Source organism: Papaver somniferum, chromosome 10 (genome assembly GCF_003573695.1).
Source record: "Papaver somniferum cultivar HN1 chromosome 10, ASM357369v1, whole genome shotgun sequence".
In the NCBI taxonomy this organism is placed as follows: domain Eukaryota; kingdom Viridiplantae; phylum Streptophyta; class Magnoliopsida; order Ranunculales; family Papaveraceae; genus Papaver; species Papaver somniferum.
The window spans coordinates 143,757,504-143,774,515 of NC_039367.1; the positions used below are offsets into that span (position 1 = coordinate 143,757,504).

Here is a 17,012-nt window from a genome sequence, read left to right on the forward strand (position 1 = left end):
TAGAATTCCCTTGCAATTAAGAATGTCGAACTGGTATGATAGAAGCCAATACAATGAGTATCGACCTGAATTTGAATATGGACATCATCATTTTTATGACCATGTTGGGAATAGTGGTTGGGAACGCCATCCTTTGGAAGGATATGGGTCATACCCTGGTGAGCCCAATTATTATCCACACATGCATCAGTCTTACGAGAAAGAAGATTATAGTACTAGTTCTTCGTCTCTAGAGGATACAATCAAACTATTGAAAAGTAGTCCTTTTTATGATCCCTATGTTCCTATTCCTCCTTTAGAAGAGTCCCTCAGGGAGTTAGCTTAGTCGACGCGTAAGTTAGTTGAGATGAATAGTAAATTATAGACGAAAGAACTACAACAATGAGTGAACTTTCTATAGAGGAATCCCTCGAGCGGATAGCTGAGACGAACGAAAGAATTTCTCGAAACTACTTGAATTGCCAATATAGTGGATCCAATAATACCCTTGAAAATGAAGATAGTTATTTACATAATCAAGATAACAAGGTTAGAATTGGTAGCACTACTTGTTTTGATGAGGTTCAATCATCTTCGTACTAATATGATGAGGATAGTAGTAATGAAGAATCTGAAATGTGTAGGCATAGTGATCAGGAATCTATTAATCCAATTGAGCTTTATAATGATTATATTATTTCTAGTTCAAATCCAAATAATTTTTAGGATTATTCACCTATTCAAAAGGAATAGGATTTGATTAGGGATACCACCGTTTTAGACGATGTAGTTTTTTCTTTTGATTACGAAGACGATAATGCTTTAGAGGAACGGGTTTATTCTGAAAATGTTGTTTTAGAGTCTAGCGACTTAGAAACAATAGTCTTAGAAGAAGAAAATGAACTCGTAAAGCTACTAAATATGAGTGAGGATGCGTCACTTGAGTATAACCTCGAAGAAGCAATTGACTATTTTCAGGATTCCAATGATCTAGAAATTAAGGAAATTGTAACTAGTTTATCTAGAGATACCCAAAAATCTAAGTTTGGGGGTGATTATCATTCTCCTTGTGCCATACCTTTAGCTCTTACAGATCCCTCATTTTGGACTTGATATCTCTGCCTCGACCATTTTACAAGATTACCTTCATACTCGTTTTCCCGAACCTAATGATGTCCAGGAAGAAGTTCAGTCGTTAGAAACCCGTCCTCTGGTTGATGTGGTTTGCCCAGGCTATGATACCCAGATTGACTTTGTTTTCCCACCAAATAGTTTTCTTCCAAATGTGGGAACGTTTATATTTAAAATGTGTCGAATATTAAGTTGTGAGACTAAACTTAAATGCTTTAGGAAATTAGAATCGACACATTTGCTTAAGAGTGGCCACTACTCTCATTGTGGTCAATTTTGTAAGTCAAATCTTATTGACTTAGAGGATCCTCAGTTATTTAGGTTATTATTGTGCGCTTCTAAGATCATATTTGAGTTTTTCCAGACTCTAGGACCTAATGATTCGGATCCCACCTATGAAGAAACGCAACCAATAAAAATATTTTATTTAGACCCTTTCTTAGAATATGAACCTGAACCACAATTAGATATAAATATCTTAATCAGGAAACTAGATAAGGGCATGCTATCCTTGTTCACTTTCTTGGGTTATTGTAGTTTCCTTTGATCATATCTTTTTGGTTTTGAAGACCCACATTTATTTCGGCTGTTACTTTTTGATTCTATAAGGTGACTAATTCCTTCCGATGTCTGGCTGAAGACTTTAAACTTAGCACTTCTTTGGAGGTAACCTAATCTCATGCGACACGGTAATATCTTTCCTTAACTCTTTTGCTTCAAATGGTAATAGTTTCTCCTTGTTCATATGCTTTTAATTTTATCTTTAGAACATTGAGGACAATGTTAGATTTAAGTTTGGGGGTGTGGGAGAAACTTTTTAGTTGTACTTTTGAAATTTCTAGCGTCACATGGTATCCAGTTAGCTAAGTTTACATACTGTTTCTCACCGAAAAGATAGAAATTGGAATGCTAGAGATAACAACTTATTGAGACATTAGAGAAAAAGACATTGAGATCCTTGAAATTCAGGAGAGAACTTGTTCCTTTTAGAGGGTAACCGTGATGGACCTAACCATACATGATGGAAGGCGAGTAGGTCAGGGAAATGCCAGAAAGACAAAGCAACCTCACAATGTAGTATTAGTTACTGGATTACGACTCTCTCTCAGTAGAAACATATCATCAACAACAAGCGGAGCGACATCAAAATCTATGAAGAAAGTTGAAGAAGTTTTAGGTTTAGAAGCAACAATAGAAGAGAATAATTCAGAAATCAAAGTTAAAGTTATAAGAGAAAATGATATAAGTTGTTAGAATCCATGATACCAAGACATCACAAGTTGCGAAGATCCAAGTTTTGAAAGTCCTTCTCTCATGGCCATGTAAATTTTTTTCTTGTAATTTTTTGAAAAAAAAATGAAAAATGAAAAAAAAAATGAAACATCATTACGTTCTTTTTGTTCTATAAGGCCATAAGAAAGAAGAAATTTATAAGTCAAGCAAGAAATCGAAGAGAAGAGTTAATTGTCAAGGTTCTACGAGGTTCGAGAGTTTATCATCAACAGTTGAAGACCGAAGAGGCGTTGTTTCTACTGAGCAATGTGAGAGAGTCTAAGAAAGATGCATTTTGGTTGCTTTGTTAGTATGCTTTCAATCTGTCACAAAATCTTTCTAGTACTGGTTTAACTCATCACACGTAATTAGTCCAGCTGTGTAGCAGATGTCCTTCTCATTTTTATCTCTCTCCTAATCTTATCCAGTTGTAAAGCAGCGGACACATCTTACAATGTTTATCTAGATGTGTAGATGATATCTCTTTATCTAGTAGTGGTGTGGATGTGTCTCCCCTTTTCTTCAGTCAGCTTTAGAGCTGACACCTTTAATTTCTCTGGCATTCTACTTACTTGGAGATAGGTTGAGAATATGTATGTCCTCATAGCTCTTTGGATACTTGTGACATATTAGGAGTAAAGGTTTTGTGGGTACACCTCTGGTAAACCCTCCGGAGACAACACTCCGCCGCTAGGGCCACCTAGCGGTTTAACGGCCTGCTGCACGTGCTAAGTGTAGTCTTTTTATCTTTTCAAAAATAAATTTTGCTCGAGGACTAACAAATAATAAGTTTGGGAATATTTGATAGACACATTTTTGTGTTTAATTTGATCTCAATATTATATATTGTTGGAACTCGAGTTTGTACTAATTTTGGTGTTTTATGTGTTTGTAGGCACCTTTGGAAAATAAACATTTTTTGGAAAATTCGGCTGGAAAAGGGGCACCTCAATTACTAAGGGGCACCCCAGGTCACCCCAAAAGGCATCTTCTATTTGCACCCCAGTACAGGATTAGGGGGAGGTCATCTTCTCCATTTGAATTTTGTTTTTGGCGGGAAAATGGAGAACACTTCTGCAGATTTTTGATCGAATTGTTGAACGTGTTCTAGGGAGATTCAATGGTTGATTTTTGGTAGATAGTTGTGATATGGCCTATTAAACACACGGTGGGCGTTTGGTTCGACCAGAATTGGCTAGAATCAGCTAAACAATTCACGGGTTGAAAAGATGGCAGTTCGTGTATATCACGGGAAAGATTTTGCCATTTTCTTTTCTTATATGAGTTATTGCCACATATCATGCCTGCTTAGTTGTTTTTACATGTTTTGTAACTCTGGAATCCAGTTAGATCCCAAGTTGCATTATATCTTACACGAGAGTTGCTGGGCTGCCATTGAGTCTGACAACAATGACATCATAATGTATTTTTCTCTATCTTCAGGAATCATCCAATTCTAGAGTAGAGATCAGTAGCTCAGACATAAATATTGGTAACTCGGACATTGTCGCGATCTGCTAAAAATATTTAACCTGTAATAGTTGACATTAGCTTTGTTGCATTTGTTTCTTCTAAAAATGCCTGCTTATATATGAATGTACTTCCTCCATAAATTCATTGAATGTAGGGTCAAATATGCTCCAGTCCCTAGTTCCCATTTCTGTTTCTGTTTTCCCTATAATATCCTAGGTATATCTCAATAGCAAACTTTAGTTTCTCAACATAGCTGCAGTAATCATATTTCTTATGAAGATCATGAATGTGGTTAAAAACTTCGCATCTTAAACCGCTACACAAAATGCTGCTCTTTATTGTGGAAATGTATAATCTTTTTCTTGCTGTATTCCTTTCTGTCATGTATGTGGATTTCACCTCCACATAACTGACTCTTACCTACAGTAGATGTTTCGTACTTCCCCCAAGTGTTAATGTAGTAGTCATGATTTTGCAAAACTATGCAGGAGAGTGCTTTGCAAATCTTGGAATATAAAGCTGGCAGAAGTTCAGGTTTTGCTTAAAGCTGCAGAGTGGATCCCATTTGCAGCTATCTCAGAGTGGCGAACTTTGTTTCACTCACGAAGCTGCTGATCACATTTTCGTGCATTGCCCTATATATCTCATCAAGTCTGGTCGCGGCTTCGATTTAACAAAAGTTGTTTTAACGGGGCTTGAGCATTTCAAAGGATTGGGAAAGATTATATAGAGTTATATCTTACAGGCTTTCTTTGGGCGATTTTGAAGGAGATGAATAGCCGAATCTTTTTGGAAGAAGTTGCAACTTCGGAGATTGCCGTGCCTAGTGTTAAGTCTATTATTTTCCTTGGATTAAGGTTTACCACTTGATCAGGATCAAAACTTTTATGTAAGAATTGGAAATTTTTCCTTTTTCCTTTTATCTGAAATCTGAAATTTTGTCAGAATTTTTTTAAGTGTTACTTATCTGGATCTGGCTATTATGTTTGAAATTTTGAATCTGACTCAAAAACTATAAAGCAGTAGAGCTAAAGATATGTGAGGCCTGACCCAAATAGTTCTGAGTCAGATTTTCGAACCGAGTCAGACCTCGAATCAGACATCAGAAAGGAAAAAAAGAAAAGAAAAACACTGCATCCGATTTTCTTCGAATCAGATTGCGAACTTACTGCTTCTTTACCGTAGAGTTTGGTTTTTACTATTCGGTTCTTCTATATTTCCCAGTAAACATATTTACTTCAGAAATTGGTTTCTTTTCACACAACTTTACCCTCTCGAGTGTCTCCAGAACAAAAATTCCCAATTCTTCGAACCCTATAATTTACTCTGTAAGTCCCTTTTCGTCAGTTAATGGGTAATTTGAGGATCTCCCATCAGACATTTTACTAGACATTATCACTCGTTTACCAATCGAATCGATTCTAGACTCCAAATTAGTTTGCAAACCATGGCGGAATCTGGTTTCTCATCATCCATGGTTCTCTCAATTGCATTTGGATCGTCTTAATCAGTTGGTTGATTCTGGTGAGTTAAGTTTTATTCTTTTGATTGATAATCAAGATCTTTCCTATTTTGACTACATTGAGAAACATGATGAGAATCAAGATATTTACTATTTTAAGTACATTGAGAAACATGAAGAGAGAAAACCACCTGTTCACACAGTATTAAAAGGATCAATGTCACCCTTCCGCTTGAATTTTCTTATTATAAGGTTCTTGGTTCGTTTAATGATTTAGTCTGTCTTTATGGATGGAAACACACGGATGATGATTGCACCGCTTGTATTTGTAACCCCATGACCAGAGAATATGTCGAGCCTCCAAGAATTAACTCAATTGATAGAGATTGTGATGATCTGTGTATTCATCTTTCTGCCGCATTTGGGTACCCGCCTTTAACTAATGAGTATAAAGTTGTTGAATTGTATAAATTAAGGGGAGAATTTGATTTTATAGAGGTTGCGGTATACACTCTTGGAGGCGGAAATGGGTGGAGAGATGTTGGCAGGATTCATTTTCAATCTTCGGAGAAGTACAGTCAATATGGTGTCTTTGCGCATGGAGCGCTGCATTGGGTGGATGAAATATTAGGAACGGTTTTGGTTTTTGATTTGACTGAGGAAACGTTCAGTGGACATGTTTCACCACCTCCTATGCCAGCAAACAGTATATGTGATTATTCTGTAAGAGTTCTGGGTGGGCTTTTATATTGTACTGTCGGACATAAAATCTAATCTGAGGATGCAGTTATTCTGAATTATGGCGACTGACTGGGAAGAACGATATTCATGGCATAATAGAGCAGGTGGAGCAAGAGCCATTGGGTTGGACCGGAGAGTTATGGTTTCGCAGAAAAAATCCATTAGCCTTTACCAAGAGTGGCGGCACTTTATGTTTCGATGATAGGTCTTTCGACATTTACGATTCAATAGCTTCAACCTTGAAAGAACTTATTGTGGGTTTGAGTGCAGTTAATCAAATATTTCCTCACAAGAACACCTTAGTTTCCTTGAAAGAATTAGGAAAAGATACGAAAATAATGGAAAACAGAAAACCAGATAGCAAGATACGAATATTCCTGGGTACACTTATTCACCAGTATGCTTCGCCGAGCTTTTTGTAGTAATATTACAGATGTTTATATGGGTTTGAACTTGGGTTGTTTATATTCTTGACGTCTTCATTTTGTTTTTAGTTAATCTATACTTCTTTGTGGATGTGCATTTTGATGCCCAAGACAATCAAATTTGGAATAGTCTAGAAGGACCTGCAGGGAGCTTGAGCAGGCAGAAGCTCTACTTTTCTTGAAGTTGCAGAGTGGATCCTTCATATGCAGCTATATCATGTCAGCATAAAAAGGGCTATAGATGTAAAAAGGGCTTTTCTTGTATTTTTGGAACTGTTAAAGATGTAAAAATAATTAAAATATTGAAAGACAGAAAGCAGCTAGCAAGATAAGATCCCTGGATACACTTATTAACCGGTAATCTTCGCTGAGCTTCTGAAGTATTATTATGTAGTTATTTATATGGGTTTAACCTTAAGATTGCATTAACATTTTAACATTTACCTAAATAAGTATGATATGAAGCTTACTGCTTGTTTGTTTTAGGTCATCGATCTCAACTTGACATCATTCTTTTCTTTGCTGTTTTAGAATAGATATTTATACTGCTTTGTCGATGTGCACAGCTTGTTTATTGTAAGCAATAGCTAATTTGATAATTTGGGGATTCAAAATTGCACTTCAGCATGTTATGTTAAGGTATAATCACTTTCATATGATAAAATTGGATTCTGACGAGGAAACAACACAAAATCTGCCATAATTCATCGGTAAATTCTGTAAGAACAATAGATTATTGGGATATATGTTTTAAAACATAATTTAATTTCCATAAAAAAAATATTTTTTAATGCTCGTAAAGTTCTTCATGAAATTTTTTTATTTCTTACTCTCTCTTGACTGTTTTATTTCTGGGAGTTAAGAATATTAATTACACCATAATAATTTCTCATTAAATAATATTGAATTTGTAGAATATAAATCAGATTTTGGTTGGAAAATTAAATAAGTGTCAAATGTCTTTTATGTTTTTTATTTTAACAAGAGAAAAGAGTTTTGTGAAAGAAAACAATGTGCGAGCATCATTTGTTTTCTAGAGTGATTCTGAGCAAGAATGAAAGTGTAGAAGTTTCACATCATCTCACCGTGCAAGAGTGATTGTGTAAGAGATTGATTTCGGATGTTTTATCCTGGGGACGACGCGCCATTGAAAACTGCTTGCACAATCTTGGGCAGAGCCGCGAAACGTCTTAAAGAAAGCAACCTAGTCCGCGACTCATCCATAACAATTTGTTTCGTGTTTGATTTTATTTTTTTTGCAGGCATAATTCGGCAATTGTTCCAACAATTTTAAGACGATTTATTTTGCCTTGGATATCAAAAGAAAACAATTGCTCAAACGCGATAAGTATCATTGTTAAATTTGTTTTATAGAATTATAATCGGTATAATTTTTCTTTGACGATTGAAAATGATACTTGAGATTTTAGGTAACCTGATACCTAAAATTAATTTTATGTTATGGACTAGGATTATAAAATGGTTGATGTCTTTTCATGAGTTTTTAGCATAAAAAAATATTGTTAAAGATACACAAACTTTGTTTTTGGCGGGTTATAGAGTTTTATGTGTGTCTCTTTAACGAAAATGAATTTGGTCTAGAAATTTTATCTGGATATATTAGACATCACGAGGATAACCCACGTCAAGTTTCAGAATTTTTGGAGTTCAAAAATTATTTTTAAAGTATTTTGGAAAACTGCATAACGTATCTGAAAAAATTCTGACGGGCAGAAAATTTGACCTGATTAAATCAACTTTTCCTTATCTTGGTGTAGAAAATTTGAATCTGTGTGTCACACGAAACTTGTAGGTCAAGAACTTATCTTCAAATCCCATTTTGAAATTTCCTATTTGGATATTTAGTTTGATAGATTTGGTGATTTCAAAATCGTTATGTATGTTTGTCAAAAATAGTAGACGTGATACTTGAGATTAGAGATGTAAAAAACTACATTAAAAATCATGCTTTTGATTTTATACTTCATACTCTTGTTTTGATAATGAAAAAAAGGAAGATTATTGTTAGCAATCAAACTAGTGCTCCACATATGTTTGATAAAATGCCTCATAGAAAGTTATAACTATATGTACGATGATATAACTATATAACTTTGAATATTTGTTTGAAACTTAAGAGAAACTTGAAGTGCTATGTTTCATTTGATTTTCAAGTAATTATGTAAGTGCATAACTTACTTATTTTTTGGTTTGAAATTCTCACGTGTACATGATTGTGACAAGTGAAAATTCACTTATTTGAGCAAGTTTTTATTTTCCAATGAAATAAAAATTGCGGGAGATTAATCGATGTGAGGAGCAATGGAGTTGCTGATTTCTTTGTTGGTTGGCAAAGAATGGACAATGGTTTATAAATAATTGAGCTTTAAAAGCAATTGAGGTATGTTTGATGAACTATTTGTAGTTATTGTTGTAATCAAATAATGACATTCTAAATTGAATAAATTGATTGTTCAATCTTAGAATAAACTTTAGGGAAACAAGATATTGAGAATTATTGTGTATGACAATAAACATGTGACTCATATAAGTTTGGAACTTATGAGATGGAAATTTGATATGAAACCAAAACCGAAATAATTAGAAACCTAGTCAAAACAATTGTGAATATCAACTCTCACTAAGAAATCAACATAACAATGATTATGAGATATTCCTGCACGGCATTGCAAGGATATAAAATGTTATTAACAACGCTTTTCAAGCTTAAGTAATGTGAATTGTGGATATAGTGAGAGGATGGGATATATTGGTGTTTTACACCATGTTGGTTTTGATAGGTTATGGTTCAATATTTGAACGGAATTTTTGAAAGAAATTGGTATTGAGATATACTTACATCTCTAGGATTTTCGGATTGGTATGATCTCAAAGTTTACTTCGGGAAGAACGATTTTATTAAAAATATTCATACTTCCGAAATGAGAAAGAATCTAGTTTCCCCATATCTTGTTAGTTACAATATTGAGATTAGAAATTTGTTGAATTTGATCAATGCAATACTACAAATGATATGTTATGGATAAAATGTTTGAGCATAATATTGCAATTTTATCATAACTTAAATTGAATTTTGAATATTTGAAATATGAGATTTTGTCATGCTTTTTAAGAAATCAGTGAGTTAGTGATGAATATGAGCATGTTATATTTTCTTATAAACTTGGTAATTTTATGAGTAACATGTATGTAATCTTATCTAACTCATAAAAGCATGTACATTTTCAAACTTACGCAGCTTGCAATGATATTGGATGAAATAAGGTATTTGAGAATATTATAAAGATGCTTCGAGTAACTTGTCTTGATATCAAATATGATTTTTGAGTAGTGAATTAGGCAATGTTGCTTCCAAATAAATTGTTGTGCAAAACGTTTTGGGTTTAAATCATTGATTTATTGGTTTTTTCACAATTGTTGGGATCTTTGGATATTGTTTTGAAGTTCTTGTTTGAGTCATAAAAATAGTGGAGGTTCCATATATGTTGTACCAACTTTGATTTAAATTAGAGGAACTAGAAAAATGAAGGTGACAAGTAATTCACTAAGAATGAACCAAGAAAAGAATATATAGTGAGACTAAATTGTAGTCATGGATATTTTGTTGATTATAATTTTGAAGATAACTTCTCATGGAAAGTAACTTTGTTCTTAAAAGTTTAATCTTTGGAAAAATAAATTCATGATCCTATTGTTTTTAGAAGCAAACAGAAAATTGTTTAACACTTGCATTCATGTCGCTAAATAACTTACATGATTGTATTGTTGATGTTGTTTCTACAATGTATGATTTGTTATAGTCATAAGTAGAAATATATACTTTTGTGTATGTTAAAGATGAGAATCTACGTAGACCAAGCATGAAAAACTTTTTAGTTTCTACAAGAACATAATGCAAAGTTAGATAAGTCATCATATATATATATATATATTCTGAAACAACTTTGAAGCAATTAAAAAGAAAAAAACAATTGTTTACTTGATTAGTTTGAATGATTTCAGAATTGATGAATGTGAAATGCACAATACTCTTTATTTTGTGTACATAAGTGGTTTGCTGAATTTTTGTTCTAACTTACAGAATTATAGAATGAAAATGAAACTGAGAACATGCTTAGTTTACTATTTCACATGAAAGATTTGAATGAAGATGGTGTATATTTTTGAAATGAATTTTTTCTTTCTTTGGATCAATTTTCATTTCAATGAAAATAGAATTTTTAAAAGAGACAGAAATATATATATAGTCTGACTGTAAACAAGTTTTCACTCATTTGGTTTAGTGCTAATGCTTTTGAGATTGTGTGTGATTGCACTAGACGTGAGTATGGTAGCTCAGTATGCTTCTTTGCTACGTGATTGACTATGTATAAGTATTTTTTGTAGTGGGGGTGTAATATATTGCTTCCATACTGGGGGTTTTATATTCAGAATTACCAATCCAAGTATGGAAAATTGGTAAAATATTGAGAAGGTTATGAGGTGTTTGAAACACCTCATCTTACGCCTATAAATACACTATCTAAATGGTTACTGCAATCCTTTAAGGATATTGCGAAGCTGATTGGACATCCTTTAAGTTGAATCCTTTAAGGAATGGAGCGATTCGATCCTCTAATAGATAGAGGAATAGACATATTAATCCAATGTGATATTACCGCGGCTATTGCATGAATTGAGAACGTAACGACAACTATAAAAGTTGATTTTATGAGAGTATGGATTATATAGTGTCTGAAAAGAGTTTTTCATTATTCCTTTGACGAAAGGATTAATAAGAAGATGTGAATACATTTTATGGATAAGGTTGATGCCCATTGATATTGAGTCATCTGTGATGGATACCCAACCTAAAAATAGGTTCAAAGGGACTAGACGAAGTCATAGGTGATATGGAGATGCGAGAATCATGCTTTTGAAGAATTCATCCCACAACATGATATCCTGAAGGGAGTAGAGGTTGAGTTTAAGTTTTAGTTTTTAATTTTTAAACTCTTAATGATGTTTATATCTCTATTTAGAGTGGGGTACTTTCAGGAGTACTCTTGATAAACTCATCTATGTGAATGTGAAAGTGTGGCCGCTTTCTATGAGAATATGGGTTGTTCTCTAGATCATTCATTAAACTGGGATACAAGCACATGTAGGGCTGCACAAGAACCGGTCTACACGACCTGAACCGGAGTAGAACCGGAAAAACCGGACTTGTACCGAACCGGAACCGGCTTGACCGGTACAGACACCGGTTCTGAAATTTGAGAACCGGACTAGACCGGTACAGACACCGGTTCTTGGGGAGAACCGTACTTGAACCGGACCATTTGTACCGGCTGTTATTAGCCGTTGAGATCTATCTAGGTTTTTAATCCTAGCCGTTGAGATCTATATAGGATGTCGAGAACAAAAGAAAATGAAGAAGCATTCTTCAGTTCTTTCTTCTTCGTCTCTTCTTCTCACTCAGCGGCAGCATCAGTTTCTCGATTCTCTTAGGGTTTGAATCGAGATTGAATATCAGTAATATCAGTGGATCACCATCTCTATCAGGATTCAGGTCAGTATTCTTCTCCTTAGGCTTTGAAACTTTGAATCGTTTGATTGTACATTGATTTTCGTATTGAATATTGATTTTTTTGACATAATCTCTAGCAAACTTTTTGATTTTATGAAGTTAAAATCATGGGTATGGTTCTAATTTCATTAGACTTTTTGATTGTATTGATTTTTTTAGGGTTACTGTATATCTGGTTGTATTGATTTTTTTAGGGTTTATTTTTTCATTTTATTTTGTTTTGGTTTGTCTGATTGTCTCTCAGTAGAATTCCTTTTCTAATTTCAGTTTTATGTTCTAAGTTCGTTTGTATTTTTTTTTTTTTCAGATATTGAGAAGATTAGTCCAAAGGCCAAAGCAGAGAAGAAGGAAGAATTAGATTTTTGGGGTTCTCAAGTACTGCACAATGGCTTGTGGTAAGCTCAATTTTTACTCAACTCTTATATAAAGAAACAAGCAATAAGAGTTCAGTGCATATTGATATGGATCACAATGCAGTTTATCTATTCCTTGTGAAATTTACTTGAACCTTTACTGACTACTGTTTCTTGTGCAAATTTACTTACTTGTTAATTTCCTCTTTAACTATAAATGAATTTCAGGCTGAACCGCTGAACGCTTAAGGATCGTGATTTGTTTCAGGGCAGCAGGTGTTACAAAATACCCATTAAAGACTTAAAGTACTTCAGAGTATGCACATCTTGTATTCTTTTTATCCACCGAAACAAATAACTCTTAAGATGAAATTAACAGATTCATCTTCAACAACATATACATTACTACTCTCTTTCGATGAAATAAGAAATTTTTGATTTTAATTGATTCCTAAAATTAGAAGAAGCATTTTACATTGATTAATCGGTAACGAATAATGATATATAACTATAACAATACATATGTAGGTCTCCATGTATTTTTTTGTTCCTTTTTTTCTTTTGTTTTCAATAATTAAGGAATCGAATAAGGTTATTCCTAATTTACGGAGTAGGTGTGACTAAAAATTACATTTGGTTCACCACATAAACATAGAGATGTCTTTTCGCCGTGCCAGCAGGTTAAACACCTGTTGATGCTACTCAAATTTGGGGTTAATGGTCGATAACCACCAATAAGAGTTCAGTGCATATTGATATGGATCACAATGCAGTTTATCTATTCCTTGTTAAATTTACTTGAACCTTTACTGACTACTGTTTCTTGTGCAAATTTACTTACTTGTTAATTTCCTCTTTAACTATAAATGAATTTCAGGCTGAACCGCTGAACGCTTAAGGATCGTGATTTGTTTCAGGGCAGCAGGTGTTACAAAATACCCATTAAAGACTTAAAGTACTTCAGAGTATGTAAACTAGCTTGTATTTCATTAATTTTACTCTTTCAGTCATCTTCGTTGTAGTCAGGGATATGAGTGGGGAAATGATGAGTTCTTTCAGTCATCATAGTGCTCAGCTAACAAGATATAGGGCTCCTAAATCTGATTGATAGATTACTTGAACCTTAAAATAAGAAGTGTGAAAGATTACTTGAACTCTTTCAGTCATCATAGTGCTCAGTCATCATTAACTGCATTGCTAGATGACCATATATATAATACCATTGGTTGATTATTATTTGTTTCTAATACTCTATAATGAATGTAATTGGTTCTGTTTTATGTTTGTTAGATGACCACATCAACTGCAACTCCAACTACAAATGCAACTGCAACTCCAACTACAAGTACAACTCAACAAACAGAAGTTGGATCATCCTCTCAAGCTGCATCTCACACAAATGAATCTGAAACTGCAACTCCAACAAGTAAAGGCAGAGCTGAAGCAGTTGAAGTTGGTGATAGCAAAAAGAAGCACGGCAGAGTGAGATCATCTGTTTGGTTGGAAATGACTAGGATAGATGATGAATGGGCTGAATGCCGTTATTGCCACAATAAATACAAAGCTCACAATGACAATAATGGCACTTCTGGATTGCGAAAGCATTTGAATAGATGTCTAAAGAATCCTAACAGGAAGAAAGAAAAGGGACAACCATCTCTGTTGATGCCACCCCCAAAACCAGGTCAGGATGGTAAACTTATTGCTCATACTTACAATTATGATAGGTTAAGAAGGCGTCTTGTTGAGTGGATAATTAAGGATGAAATTCCTTTTAGAAAAGTAGAAGGGTCAGGCTTTGTGGCATTGATGCAAGAGGCACAACCTAGGTTCAAGGTTCTAGGACGTATGACAATTTATAGGGATATGTTAAAGATGTATGTAGAAGAGAAGAATAACCTAAAAACTTACTTCTTGACATCTAAGCAGAGGATATCTTTGACAACTGACACATGGACATCACCAAATAATTTTAATTATATTTGTGTAACCGCTCACTACATTGATCAGGACTGGAAACTGCAGAAGAGAATACTCATGTTTTGTCAAGTTGAAGGTCACACAGGTATTGCAATCGGTGAGAAGTTGGTGGATTGTTTGGAAGATTGGGGTCTAAAAGATGTGTTTGGTGTCACTCTAGACAATGTCAGCGCCAACACAGTAGCTATGGATCATCTGAAGCAAGTTGTTACTAGCTGGACAAGATCACCAATCAGAGCTAAATATTTACATGTAACATTCTCATTTCACATCATTAATTTTGGAATTTGTCACATGCATCTTATGAGTTATGACTAATTTTTCTTGATTATTTGTTTATTGTTATCAGGTGAGGTGTTCAGCCCATGTTCTTGCTCTTGTCATAAAAGATGCAGTACGACTCTTTAATGAATCTGTTAAAAGGATAAGGTCAGTTGTAAAATATGTTCTTGGTTCTCCTTCTAGGTATGAAAAGTTTAAACAATGTGCTTCCCTAGCAAAGGTAGATTATAAGAAAGCACTGAATTTAGATGTATACACTCGATGGAATAGCACTTACTTGATGTTAGAAGCTGCTCAAAGATATGAAAAAGTTTTTGCAATGTTAGCACAGATTGATAAGGACTTTCAAGAGAGGTTTATTTTTGAGCAAGACAAGGAATCTGTTTTACCAAGTGATGCTGATATTGAGGAAGCTATAGCTAGTGATGATATCTTGGAAGAAGTGGTTGAGGATATGGAAGAAGATGAAGAGGTTGAGGATATGGAAGAAGAGGTAAATAAGAAGAAGAAAAAGAAAGTAAAGACTCATGCTCCTTATGCAGAAGATTGGGCTTATGCTAGAGGTCTTGTGAAGTGTTTAAAGGTATTCTTCGATGCAACTGTAAATTTTTCTGCTTCTACACAAGTCACTACTCATTCTTTCTTATGGGAGTTGGTATTCATCCATGAACAATTAATTGAATTTAGAGAAAATATAGCATCAGATCCATTTATTTCACGTATGTCTCGTCTTATGTTTGCCAAGTACAATAAGTATTGGGGTGTGTACGAGAAAATGAATCCTGTTATGTTTTTTGCTCAATTGTTGGATCCAAGAGAGAAACTAAAGGGGCTAGAATTTACTCTTAACTGTTTGTTTGAGAACAATTTGTGGGAGGTTCAAAGAATCATGAGAAAGGTGAAATTAGAATTTCAGGAACTCTTTGATGATTATAGTTCAGTGTATTCAACTCATGAGGAAGGGTCATCTAGTGTTGCTTCGGTAGTTGCCAGTTCAGTTAGCACGCCATCTCAAGGGTTGAAATCAAGAATTCAATCAAGGAAGAGACAGCATTGGGACAACCCAAGTTGTGTTGAAGAAGCAAGAACAACGGAGTTAGATAGGTACTTGACAGATGTGATGATGGATGGAAAAATGCGTGAAGTAGATCAAGATGATGACTTTGACATATTGGCTTGGTGGCAGGCTAATGCAAACAGGTATAAGGTACTGTCCTACATTGCAAGAGATATATTAGCCTTGCCTGTGCCTTCAGTATCCTCTGAATCAGCTTTTAGCACCGGGAAGCGCGTGCTTACTCCATGGAGAGCTTCTATGTCTACAAAGACAGTTGAGGCATTGCTCTGTACACAAAGCTATTTACAAAAACCCATGGCTCTTGATCTACTATGTGATTATGTACCTGATGATGATGGTGAAGATGCGGCAGGTACTTATTTAGGTTTTTCTTCTTTTTTGTTTTCTTTAATAGTAATTACTTTTATTGTATTGACTGAATTTTAATTATTTCTTCTTGTTTATTTTTTTTTGCATGTTGCAGTCATAATTGAGAATTTCCTAAAAGCTTGAAGTTTATTTCTTGGCTCCTTGCTAAGAAATGGAAGGTTGGTAACTTTCTTTATCTTTCTTGTTGTCCTTGTTGAAACATAATTTGGATTCATTTCTATACCAAATTCTCATTACTACTATGTAATTTATGGAAATGAATGCAGGCTAGGATTGCAAATTGCAAGTGCAGGCTTTGCAACCATCCATTTTCGTTTGCAATGATCACATGATTCACATTTCATTTCTTATCGTTATCGACTTGTCGTAGACAGACTTATAGTTGTGGAAATGTTGTTTTTTACTTTTTAGCAAACTGAAATTATTTTGGATTGTTGTTTTGAAGTTATGGAAATGTTGAACTTAAGTATGTATGCAACCTGAACTTATTTTGGATACATTGATCATATGGAAATGTTGTATAACTTAGTATTAATTTGTAACGTTTTCCGGGTAAAAAAACCGGTACCGGTCTTGTACCGGACCGGTACCGGCGGTACAGGTACAACTCCAGGTACAAGTACAGGTACCGGTACTCAAAAAGAGGTACCGGTCAACACCAAGTACAGACACCGGTTCCATAAGAGAACCGGTCCGCACCGGAGTATGTGCAGCCCTAAGCACATGGCCTTAATGTGATGGCTTTAGACTTTACACTAGTATAGTCGTGTGTGTTAAGCAATCTTTTTATCTACTAGAGTTCAAGACTTACGTTCACTCTATGGTCATATTTTAAGAGAGCCTATTAACACTACGTAAAGGTTCAAGTCGCAAGACA

General features: G+C 34.5%; 1 long non-coding RNA gene across 1 annotated transcript; it reads left to right on the forward strand.

Moving 5' to 3' along the window:
• Window positions 1-15,946: 15,946 nt before the first annotated feature.
• On the forward strand, window positions 15,947-16,663 carry LOC113317277. Its single transcript, XR_003343377.1, has 3 exons — window positions 15,947-16,118; window positions 16,230-16,293; window positions 16,402-16,663. It is a non-coding gene; the product is annotated as an uncharacterized LOC113317277 (long non-coding RNA).
• The last annotated feature ends 349 nt before the right edge of the window (window positions 16,664-17,012 follow it).